The sequence below is a fragment of the Psammomys obesus genome, unplaced genomic scaffold (genome assembly GCF_907164565.1).
Source record: "Psammomys obesus unplaced genomic scaffold, mPsaObe1.curated_primary_1811, whole genome shotgun sequence".
Lineage (NCBI taxonomy): Eukaryota > Metazoa > Chordata > Mammalia > Rodentia > Muridae > Psammomys > Psammomys obesus.
The window spans coordinates 26,234,748-26,244,703 of NW_026585504.1; positions in this window are offsets into that span (position 1 = coordinate 26,234,748).

Here is a 9,956-nt window from a genome sequence, read left to right on the forward strand (position 1 = left end):
GGATTTTAAAATATGTTTATCCTATATTAAATGGCCAATATCCACTGTGTGTCTTTCTGCTTCTGGGTTACCTCACTCAGGATGATCTTTTCTAGTTCTATCCATTTGTCTTCAACTTTCATGATTTCTTTGTTTTTAATTGTGAAGTAGCATTCCATTGTGTAAATATGACACAAATTCTGCATCCATTCTTTAGTTGAGGGACATGTAAGTTGTTTCCAGACCTCAAGATCCGGATATACCACTCCCAGGCATATATCTGAAAGAGGTTCAATCATATAACAAGGACATTTTCTCAACTATGTTCATAGCAGTTTTATTAAAAATAACCAGTATCTGGAAACAACCTAAATGTTCAGTTTTTAAGCTCTTTATATATTCTAGATACTAACCCTCTATCGGATGTGTGACTGGTAAAGATAAAATTTTAATTAATTCTTCAAGAATTTCATATTAGTTATTTTGATATATCCACTGCCCCAGTCCCTGCCACACACACATTTTTTTTTTTTCATCTGTCTCCTCTCAGATCCATCCTTGCCTTCCCAGCTCCTCATATTTTTGTGTCCTTTTTTGGACTTAATTTTTAATAACCAACCAAGTCTAGTTCTGCTGATCATATACTCAAGTGTGTGAAGCCATACACCAGAATTTGAATGACTGACCAGGGCTGATATTAAAGACAACGTAGTCTTTCTTACTCAGAAGCCATCAATTGTCAGTATTTCCTCAGTTAGAGTGAAGTCTTGTCAGCCCTTCTCTCTTTCCTTGAGCATTTGCAGGCAACCACAGAAGCTGTGAGTTCACGAGTGGCAGTAATTCTGCTATGTCCAGAAGACTCTTTCACTATGATATCCCCAACATCTGGCTCCTACAGTCTTTACACCTCCCTACCATGATGGTCTCTGAGGTTTAGACAGTTGTGTATTTGTGTGTGACATAGATGTCTCGTCTGTGGCTGAGCATTTCGCTGACCCCTTTTCTCTACACTCTGATCAGTTGTGAATTTCTGTGTTAACTATCACTAAGAATGTTTGAAAAAGCCGTAGGAAAACCTACTGCTTTATAAGCTGCATATAAGAGAGTTTAAGGAAACTCGGGTTTCCTCACACAGGGGAAAATGCTTTTCTTAGAAGTCATAAGAACCAGGTTCAGGATACTTCTCATGGATGTGTTGATTAGCAGTGTCCCAGGAACCATATAATAATGCAAGCTCTTGCCATTTATTTGGTTCCCCACTAGAATGTGATAAAAAAAAAAGTCCTACAGCTAAGGACATCACAGAATTTAGGTTACAGTAAATGGAAAAAAATCACATTTTTTTTTTTTTTTTTTTCTGATCACGGTGCTCCCCCTGCTAGTTAGCTTTCATAATACTGGAAAGTACTATGTAGATTGCTGGAGAAAAATTCATCAGCAGTTTTACCCAGCTGTGAACACTGTGAACTAAAAAACATTATCACAAGGAAAGATATTCCCATGGGTTCAATTGCGGCATGAATTTAATGGGGGAACCCGTCTCCGTTCTGGTGGGATTTAAGGCCTGCTCCCCTGGAGAAAGCACATACCTAGTATCGCTGATATATCTGGCCAAGAATTCATGGCTGTGGAACTCCAAGACTGCAGCAGTGAACCTACTCTATTTTACAGCTAAACAAGCATAGTTGCTCATTACCCTCTAAATCGGGTTTCTATGCCCATAGATTAGTGACAGTCTCAGTCCTCATCATGGACATTTCTTCTATTAATATATTTTCAATTAGATTTATTTTTATTAATTACAGTTTGTTCACTTTATATACCCCCTGTCTCCCTTCCTTCTCCCCTCTCAGTCCCACCCTCCCTCTTCCCCACCTGTGTCCCTCTCCCAGTCCACTGATAATAGAGGGCCTCCTCCCCTTCCCTCTGATCCTAGTCTACCAGGTCTCATCAGGAGTGGCTGCAGTGTCTTCCTTTGTGGCCTGGTAAGGCTGCTCCCACCTCAGGGGTTGCTGATCAAAGAGCCAGCCACTGAGTTCATGTCAGAGACAGTCCCTGTCCCCATTACTATGGAGCCCACTAGGATACTGAACTGCCATAGGCTACCTCTGTGCAGGGGTTCCAGGCCATCTCCATGAATGGTGTTTGGCTGGGGTATCAGTTTCACAAAAGACCCCTGTGCCCAGAATTTTTGGATCTGTTGCTGTCCTTGTGGAGCTCCTGACCATTCCAGGTCTTACTATCTCCTACTTCTTTCAAAAGATCCCTGTACTCTGCCCAAAGTTTGGCTATAAGTCTCAGCACCTGCCTCAGTACCCTGCAGGGTAGAGCCTTTCAGAGGCCCTCTGTGGTAGGCTGCTGTCCTGTTCCCTGTTTTCTCCCTCCTCCGATGTCCATCTTCTTTGCCTTTCTGAATGGGGATTGAGCATCTTAGCCAGAGTCCTACTTCCTGATTAGCTTCCTTAGGTGTACAGATTTTGGTATGTTTATCCTATATTATATGTCTAGTATCTACTTATGAGTGAGTATATACCCTGTCTGTGTGTCTTTCTGATTCTGTGATACCTCACTCAGGATGATCTTTTCCAGTTCCCACCATTTACCTGCAAATTACATGATTTCCTTGTTTTTTTTTTTTTTTTTTTTTTTTTTATCACTGAGTAAAATCTCGTTGTATAGATGGACCATTCCTCAACTGAGGGACAACTAGGCTGTTTTCAGCTTCTGGCTAATAAAAGTAAAGCTGCTACAAACATAGGTGAGCAAATGTCCTTGCTGTGTACTTGAGTGTCTTTTAGATGTATGCCTAGGAGTGGTATAGCTAGGTCTTGAGGAAGCACTATTCCTAATTTTCTGAGAAAGCGCCAGAACGATTTCCAAAGTGATCGTATAAGTTTACATTCCCACCAGCAATGGAGGAGGGTTCCCCTTTCTCCACATCATCTCCAGCATGGGTTGTCACTTGAGTTATTTATCTTAGCCAGTCTGATGGGTGTAAGGTGAAATCTAAGGGTCGTTTGATTTGCATTTTCCTGATGACGAAGGATATTGAGCATTTCTTTAAGTGTTTTACTGCCGTTTGATATCCCTCTATTAAGAATCTTTTTAGCTCTGTACCCCATTTTTTAATTGGATTACTTGGTTTGTTGCTTTTTAAGTTCTTGAGGTCTTTATATATTCTGGATATTAACCCTCTGTCAGATAGAGGGTTGGTGAAGATTCCCAGTATGTAGGCTGTCATATTCTTCTACTGATAGTGTCCTTTGCTTTAAAGAAGCTTTAAAATTTCATGAGGTCCCATTTATTGATTTTTGATCTTAGAGCCTGTGCTTATTGGTATTCTGTTCAGGAAGTTGTCTCCTGTTTCAGTGAGTTCAAGGCTCTTTCCCACTTTTTCTTCTAACAGGTTTAGTGTGTCTGGTTTTATATTGAGGTCTTTGATCCACTTGGACTTTAGTTTTGTACAGGGTGATAAGTATGGATCTATTTGCATTTTTCTACATGTAGATACCTAGTTAGACCAGCACCATTTGTTGAAGTTGCTTTTTTCCATTGTATGGTTTTGGCATTTTTGTCAAAAATCAGGTCTCCATAATTGTGTGGGTTATAACTGGGTCTTCTATCTGATTCCATAGATCTTCCATTCTGTTTCTATGCCAGTACCATGCAGTTTTTATTACTGTTACTCTATAGTACAGCTTAAGATCAGGGATGGAGATACCTCCAGATCTTTTGTTGTAGAGGATTGTTTTAGCAGTTTCTTGTTATGAAGTTTCATTGTTTTAGCAGTTTCTTGTTATGAAGTTGAGAATTTTTCTTTCAAGGTCTGTAAAGAATTGTGTTGGTAATTTGATCAGAATTGCATTGAATCTTTAGATTGCTTTTGGTAAGATGGCCATTTTTACTAAATTAATCATGACAAGCCATGAGCCGTCTTCTGATATCTTCTTCTAATTCTTTCTCAGAGACATGACATTTTTTTTCATACAAGTCTTTGACTTGCTTGCTTAGGTTCACACCAAGGTACTTTATGTCCTTTGTGGCTATTGTGAAGGGTGTTGTTTCCCTAATTTCTTTCTCAGCCCTTTTGTCTTTTGTATACAGGAGTGCTACTGATTTTTTTTTTTGAGTTAATTTTGTATCCAGCCACTTTGCTGAAGGTGTTTATCAGCTGTAGGAGTTCCCTGGTGGAATTTTTGGGGTCACTCAGGCATACTATCATATCATCTGCAAATAGTAATATTTTGAGATCTTCCTTTCCAATTTGTATTCCCTTGATTTCCTTCAATTGTCTTATTGCTCTAGCAAGGACTTTAAGAACTATGTTGAAGACATATGGAGAGAGTGGGCAGCCTTGCCTTGCTTTGTCCCTGATTTCAGTGAGATTGATATGTTTCTCTTCATTGAGTTTGATGTTCGCTATAGGCTTGCTGCATATTGCCTTTACTCTGTTTAAGTATGTGCCTTGTATCTCTGATGTCTCCAATACTGTAAACATGAATGGATGTTGGATTTTGTCAAATGCTTTTTCAGCATTAAAGATTATCATGTGTTTTTCTTTTCTTTCAGTTTGTTAATATGGTGGATCACGTTGATGGATTTCCATATATTGAACCTCCCCTGCTTACCTGGGATGAAGCCTACTTGGTCATACTGGATGATATCTTTGATGTGTTCTTGTATTCGGTTTGTAAGTATTTTGTTGAATATTTTTTCATCAATGTTCATAAGGGAGACTGGCCTGAAATTCTCTTTCTTTGTTGGGTCTTTGTGAGGTTTAGGTACCAAGGTGACTGTCGCTTCATAGAAAGAGTTTGGTAGTGTTCTTTCTGTTTCTATATTGTGGAACAGTTTCAAGAAAACTGGAGTTAGCTGTTCTTTGAAGGTCTGGTAGAATTCTATCTGGCCCTGGCCTTTTTTGGGATGAGAGATTTTTGATGTTGTCATATGGTTGTGTGCTTGGTTGCTTTTTGTTTTACTGTAGTGAGGTTATTTATTTCCTGTGTTTTCTTGAAAGTAGCTAGTTTTCTTGGGTTGTATTTTCCCTTCTAGTGTCTTCTGTAATGCTGATTTGTGTGTAGGTATTGTTGAAATTTGTTTTTGTCATTGAATATCTTGTTATCTCCATCTATGAGGACTGAGAGTTTTGCTGGGTATAGTAGCCTGGGTTGACATCTGTGTTCTCTTAGGGTCTGCATGATATCTGTCCAGGCCCTTCTGGCTTTCATAGTCTCTGTTAAGAAGTCAGGTGTGATTATAATGGGTTTGCCATTAAATGTTACTTGGCCTTTTTCCCTTGCAGCTTTTAATATTTTTTCTTTGTTCTGTATACTTACTGTTTTGATTAGTATGTGGCAGGAGGATTTTCTTTTCTGGACTAATTTATTGTCTGTTCTACAGACCTCCTGTATTCTTACAGGCCTCTCCTTTAAGTTGGGGAAATTTTCTTCAATGATTTTGTTGAAAATATTTTCTGTGCCTTGGAGTAGGGAATCTTCTTTTTTCTCTATTCCTATTATTCTTAGGCTTTGTCTTTTCATGTCTTGGATTTCTTGGACAGTCTGTGTCAGGAATTTTTTAGATTTAACATTTTCTTTGACAGATACATTGATTTCTTTCATTGTATCTTCCACACCTGAGATTCTTTCTTCCATTTCTTTTAGTCTATTAGTTATGCTTACCTCTGTAGTTCCTGTTTTCTTCATTAAGTTCTTTCCACAATTTCCTCCATTTGTGTTGTCTTTAATTTTTCTAATTCTGTCTTCAGATTTTGAGCATTTTTGTTGATTTCCTTCACCTGTCTGACTGTATTTTCCTTCAACTTCTTCAGCTATTTGTTTGAACAATCCTCTGTTTCTTTTATTTCTTTCAGTGATTTAAGTATTTTCTCTCTAATGGCCACAAACTGTTTGCCTGCAATTTCCTTTTTTTTTTTTTTTAACGGATGCCCACAGTCTGTTTGTCTTTATCTTCCTCCATTTCTTTACAGATGGACATAATCTGTTTGACTTTACCTTCCTCTAGTTCTTTATGCTTTTTGTTTCCTCTGTTATCCTATTCATAAGCAAAGATGTAAGGTCATCTTCTTGAATTTCATTTATGCTGGGGTGTCCAGGGCTGCTTGCTCCTGGATAAATGGGTTTTGGAGATGCCATAGTGCTCTGTCTTTTGTTGGTTGAGCTTTCATGCGGGCCTCTACCCATTGGGCTATCTTAGGTGTTGGATCTTAGTTTCTCGTGGTTCCTGGAATCCTGTGGTGGGGAGAATCCCCTTGGCAGGAAGATGATTTTTCCTGAAGGAGGCCTCCTCAGCTTTTTGGGTATGGTCATTGAATGGCTAGTGTTTTTCAGGAATTGCCACAGCTCACCTCAGGTCTTTAGACCTGAATGGTAACTGTGGTCTTTGTTAGTCAAGGGGGCTGGCTCTCCTCTCACCAGGAGAAGTCCTGGAGAAAGCTACCCTGCTTCTGGGTTTTTTGCTGTACATTTAGTGAGCTGATGTTGTAACCTGGGTACCCTGTGGTTTGGTCAGTTTAGTTAGGAATAACTGGTTGCCCCTTGGAACAGTATCTGGGGATTAATCTTGGGGATCTTGGGCTTTTGTAGGTCTGAGGGTTGGAGCTCTGTGTCCCAGTACCCAAGCAGTAATCATTGTCTGGTGAGCACCATTCTCATGCATGCAGCAGGAGGCTAGAGTCTGAAGCCTGTGGATAACTAGAAACTTTTCCAGAGCTAGGTGTCCTGAGGTAGGGCCAGATGTTTCTCCCACCTTGGGGTTTTCTCCCAACAGGAAGACCCAGTCTGTGGTGTTTGGGGTGGCATGTAGAGCGTGCAGATGCTGGCAGCTGGTGGCTCCAAGCTGGTGACTGGGCAGGAACCTAAGAACTTTCCAGTGTGTGGTGGTGGTGGGGAAGGTGTTGGCTGAGTATTCTAAGCTGGGCCCTGCTGTTTCCATCCCTGTGGAGTTTTCTCCTGACAGGGAAACCCAGTCTCTGGTGTCCTGAGGTGCACATTTCTGTCTGTCATGGAGAGTCAAGCACTTAGCAATTCTCTTTGTTGGCGGCTGGAGCCTCGCTCAGGGCTGGCAGCTGTGTACCCACTGGTCTATGGGACCTTTTCCAGGGATAGACTGGGTTACCTGGGGTCAGTCCCGTTTGCTTCCTTCCTTGTGGGTTTTTTCTTGAGACTGAGACTCCCAGTCCCTGATGTTTTGGTGCCCACAATTCAATCTGGGAAGGTGATCAGGACACACAGGCATGTGGCTCTGGTCTGGTGACCGAGTGTGTGCGTGACCAGGAATCTCTTTCGGGTTCTGGCTGGGTGACCTGAGAGTGGAACTGACTGTTTCCCACACCATGGCATTTCCTCTCACCTGGGAAACACGATCAATTGCTGGTATTTTAAGGCCCAGAGTTCAGTCTCTTGGTCGCTGTACCAACAATGCTGTCCTGCTCCTCAGACACAGTGTTCTCCTGGCACTGCCATCTTGGATTCTCTTCTTCTATTAATATTTATAACAGAAATATTAATGTATATTTTAAAACTTTCAATATCAGCATTAAGGTGTATTTTTTTCAAGAATTTAAAAATGTTCCTCATACACAAACACATACTGTGTACTAAAGGTTTACTGATCAATAAGGTGACACAGAAGAATGCTAATCACCATTCAAAAATAGAAAAAAATCTATAGTATACTTAGGAAAAAGAATGTTAAAATAAGGCAAGTAAATCATGAATTTACAGACAAATGGTGGCACCCAGAAAAGATCATCCTGAGTGAGGTACCCAGAATCAGAAAGACACACAAGGTATATACTCATTCATAAGTGAATATTAGACATATAATATAGGATAAACATACTAAAATCTGTACACCTAAAGAAACTAATCAAGAAGGAGGACTCTGGCTAAGATGTTCAATCCTCATTCAGAAAGGCAAAGAGGATGGACATCAGAAGAAGGAGAAAACAGGAAACAGGACAGAATCCTACCACAGAGGACCTGTGAAAGGCTCTACCCTGAGAGTATCAAAGCAGATGCTGAGACTTATAACCAAACTTTGGGCAGAGTTCAGGGAATCTTATGAAAGAAGGGGGAGATAGAAAGACCTGGAGAGGACAGGAGCTCCACAAGGAGAGCAAAAGAACCAAAAGATCTGGGCACAGAGGTGTTTTCTGAGTCTGATACGCCAACCAAGGACCGTTCATGGAGATAACCTAGAACTCCTGCAAGATGTAGCTCAGGGCAGTTCAGTGTCCAAGTGGGTTCCCTAGTTATGGGAACAGGGACGGTCTCTGACATAAACTGATTAGCCTGCTCTTTGATCACCTCCCCCTGAGGGGGATGCAGCCTTACCAGGCCACAGAGGAAGACAATGTAGGTACTCCTGATGAGATCTAATAGACCAGGATCAGATGGAAGGAGAGGAGGACCTCCTCTCTCAGTGGACTGGAGGAGGGGCATGAGTGGTGAAGAGGGAGGGAGGGTGGGATTGGAAGTGAAGAGGGAGGGAACTACAAGTGGGATACAAAGGGAATAAAGTGTAATTAATAAAAATTAAAATAAAATATTATAAAAATATAAAGCTGCAAAATGAGATTGAAAGCTAATTAGTATTTGGTTGTATCATAGAACCTTAACACTTCGAGTTGTATTTCATACTATTAAGAAATTCTTTCTATTTCTACAAGATAGCAATAAATTTCAGTTAAGTCCAGATCCTAATCTAGATAAGAAAATGAAGTACAGTTGATTTCCCATGGAGCAAAATGTGACCCATGTGGGATTATTTGTAGTATTCTATGTAGAAATGAATGTGAATGCTGTAATATTTCTATTATTGAATTTCACTTGTTTTTGCTAAACTGCCCACAAAAATGTGAGGAAAGATATTTAAAGGAAAAACTTTGCAGGATCTCTCTCTCTTTCTGTCTGTCTGTCTGTCTTCTGTTTGTCTCTTTCTTGGTTTTTGCTAGACAGGGTTTCTGTGCATAGACCTGGCTGTCCTGAAACTTGTTCTGTTGACCAGTCTGGCCTCAAACTCAGAGATCTTCCTGCCTCTGGGTCTTAAAGGCATATGCACTACTACCACCTGGCCTTTGCAAGATCTTAAATGGAAGTGATCTTTGTTATGTAGATCGTATATTATACATAAAAAATTCTATTCATTTCTTTATTTGTATAACCATTTTGTAAAACAGATTTTCATTTTATTTTATAGAGGTTGGAAAAGGAAGGAGGGTGTAGCACTGCAATACAGCCAGGAAGTAGTATCAGGTTTTCTGGGTACCACCTGGTATGTAACTAGCATATCCCAGTGCACCCTAATTTTTCTGGTCACTTCAAGCTGACTGTTTTCAAGGTAGGGCAGTTGTTTTGCAAATAGTCTTGTCTTTCGCATGCAAGTTTTATTTACTCACTTTGTTAAATAATGTTTGTGATTTTAAAATTATTTTAATTATTATAATTAATTGTATTAAAAATTAAATTATTATAATTAAAAAATCATTATAGAAGATGTGACAAAAACAAGAAACCCCCTCATAATTTGTCCAAACATAAACGATGTTAAAATTTTTGCATGTCTCTTCATTTTTATTAATTTACTAATGAATTATTTATTAATGGAAGACTATGCAGTGACATATAATATGTTAGATATAAAATTGTATAAACTATTATGCACTTGATAACTTTCATATTATTAGGTATTTAAGTTGATTTCAGTACTTAGTGGTATAATTAATGAGATGATTTGACAATGTAAATATTGTTTAATATTTATGTCAATTTATAGGTGTTTCAATTGTCTATAGTGGTGGATGGGAAAGCTCAGAGCACAGCTTGCAAGGGCAGCATTAGGGTGAGACCTTTGCATTGAGGTGAGATAAGCCCATGTTTTCCAGCCTCTGGTAGATCAGGAATCTAGCTTAGATTTTTTTTTCATAACTTTTTTTCTTAGATGATAAAGATTCA